The following is a 2,500-nucleotide window of genomic DNA, read 5'->3' as shown; positions in this document are numbered from 1 at the left end:
CCGCCCGCACCAGCTCGAGGCATGTGCCCACACCAAGGCCCGGCATGTATCGATGGTGTTCGACGTAGGGGCCATCTTCTGCTGATGGTGGTCGAGGCAAGAGCCCGCACCAAGGGCCAGCGTGTGCCCATGGTGCTCGAGGCAACCGTCCGCACCAGGGCCCAGCGTGTGCCGATGGTGGTCGAGGCAACCGCCCGCACCAGGGCCCGGCGTGTGCCGATGGTGCTCGAGGCAACCGCCCGCACCAAGGGCCGGCTTGTGCCGATGGTGTTCGAGGCAACCGCCCGCACCAGGGCCCCGCGTGTGCCGATGGTGGTCGAGGCAACCGCCAGCACCAGGGCCCAGCGTGTGCCGATGGTGGTCGAGGCAACCGCCCGCACCAAGGCCGAGCGTGTGCCGATGGTGGTCGAGGCAAGCGCCCGCACCAGGGCCCAGCGTGTGCCGATGGTGGTCGAGGCAAGCGCCCTCACCAAGGCCGAGCGTGTGCCGATGGTGGTCGAGGCAACCGCCCGCACCAGGGCCCAGCGTGTGCCGATGGTGGTCGAGGCAAGCGCCCTCACCAAGGCCGAGCGTGTGCCGATGGTGGTCGAGGCAACCGCCCGCACCAGGGCCCAGCGTGTGCCGATGGTGGTCGAGGCAACCGCCCGCACCAGGGCCCAGCGTGTGCCGATGGTGGTCGAGGCAAGCGCCCTCACCAAGGCCGAGCGTGTGCCGATGGTGTTCGAGGCAACCGCCCGCACCAGGGCCCAGCGTGTGCCGATGGTGGTCGAGCCAGGAGCCCGCACCAAGGGCCGGCTTGTGCCGATGGTGTTCGGGGCAACCGCCCGCACCAGGGCCCTGCGTGTGCCGATGGTGCTGGGGGCAACCGCCCGCACCAGGGCCCAGCGTGTGCGGATGGTGCTGGGGGCAAGCGCCCGCACCAGGGCCCAGCGTGTGCCGATGGTGCTGGGGGTAACCGCCCGGACCAGGGCCCAACGTGTGCCGATGGTGGTCGAGGGAACCGCCCGCACCAGGGCCCAGCGTGTGCCGATGGTGCTGGGGGCAAGCGCCCGCCCCAGGGCCCAGCGTGTGCCGATGGTTATCGGGGCAACCGGCCGCACCAGGGCCCAGGGTCTGCCGATGGTGCTCGAGGCAACCGCCCGCACCAAGGCTCAGCATGTGCCGATTGTGATCGAGGCAACAACCCACACCAGGGCCCAGCTTGTGCCGATGGCGGTCGAGGCAAGTGCCCGTACCGAAGGGCAGCCTATGCCGATGATGGTCGATGCATGTGCCATCACCATGCGTCATCGTGTGCCATTGATGGTCGAGGCCTTGGCCGAAGTTCGATTTTGAGCCACGGTGCCCATGCTTGGCTCCAGCATGTGCTGGTGCCGCATTTTTTTCACTCGGGACAGCATCGCCGGAGCATCGCCGGAGCATCGCCGGAGTACCGCCGGAGAACCTGACCGGCGGCATTGGGGTTCCGGCGATTGGGAGGGGGGCCGGGGGGGTGTGCGCACATGATGTGCGATGGGTGCTGGTACTTGGCCTTGTGTTGGCCCCCTATCCCTCATCAAACCTCTGAGAATTCACACCCCCTTAAAGAGCATTTGAGATTTTACAGGTTTGCTACCAGTAGCCGTTAAAGTGTCTGAAATGGGGACACTTTTTTCAAACGGTCACAAAATCTTCTCTACTTCGAGTTTTTAGCTGAATTTTTTTGTGCATGCCAACAAAAATAGAAGGATCATGCCTACAAAATTTGGGGCCAAAAATCCTTATAAAAAAATTTTAAAAAATCCCGAACCGCAAAAAGTTTCGAAAATCATGAAAAATAGAAAACGAGTCATCTTCCAACGAAACTTCACGTGAAGGCTTAGGGGACCATTGTATGAATTTACAAGCCATAAAAATGGCATTGGCACGGCAGAAATTTGAAGATGTGCCTAAACCCACCAGGGCCCAGCGTGTGCCGATGGTGCTCGAGGCAAGCGCCCGCACCAGGGCCCAGCGTGTGCCGACAGTGGTCGAGGCAACCGCCCGCACCAGGGCCGATAGTGTGCCGACAGTGGTCGAGGCAACCGCCCGCACCAGGGCCGATAGTGTGCCGACAGTGGTCGAGGCAACCGCCCGCACCAGGGCCGATAGTGTGCCGATGGTGCTCGAGGCAACCTGTCGCACCAGGGCCCAGCGTGTGCCGATGGTGATCGAGGCAACCTGCCGCACCAGGGCCCAGCGTGTGCCGATGCTGGTCGAGGCAAGCGCCCGCACCAGCGCCCAGCGTGTGCCGATGGTGCTCGAGGCAACCGACCGCACCAGGGCCCAGCGTGTGCCGATGGTGCTCGAGGCAACCTGCCGCACCAGGGCCCAGCGTGTGCCGATGGCGCTCGAGGCAAGCTCCCGCACCAGGGCCCAGCGTGTGCCGATGGTGCTCGAGGCAACCTGCCGCACCAGGGCCCAGCGTGTGCCGATGGTGCTCGAGGCAACCTGCCGCACCAGGGCCCAGCGTGTGCGGATG

This window comes from Durio zibethinus, unplaced genomic scaffold, assembly GCF_047325235.1.
Source record: "Durio zibethinus cultivar Kanyao isolate XHJ-2024 unplaced genomic scaffold, ASM4732523v1 HiC_scaffold_388, whole genome shotgun sequence".
Classification (NCBI taxonomy): Eukaryota; Viridiplantae; Streptophyta; class Magnoliopsida; order Malvales; family Malvaceae; genus Durio; species Durio zibethinus.
The sequence above is the reverse complement of the archived record's forward strand: the minus strand, read 5'-3'. Positions refer to the sequence as shown.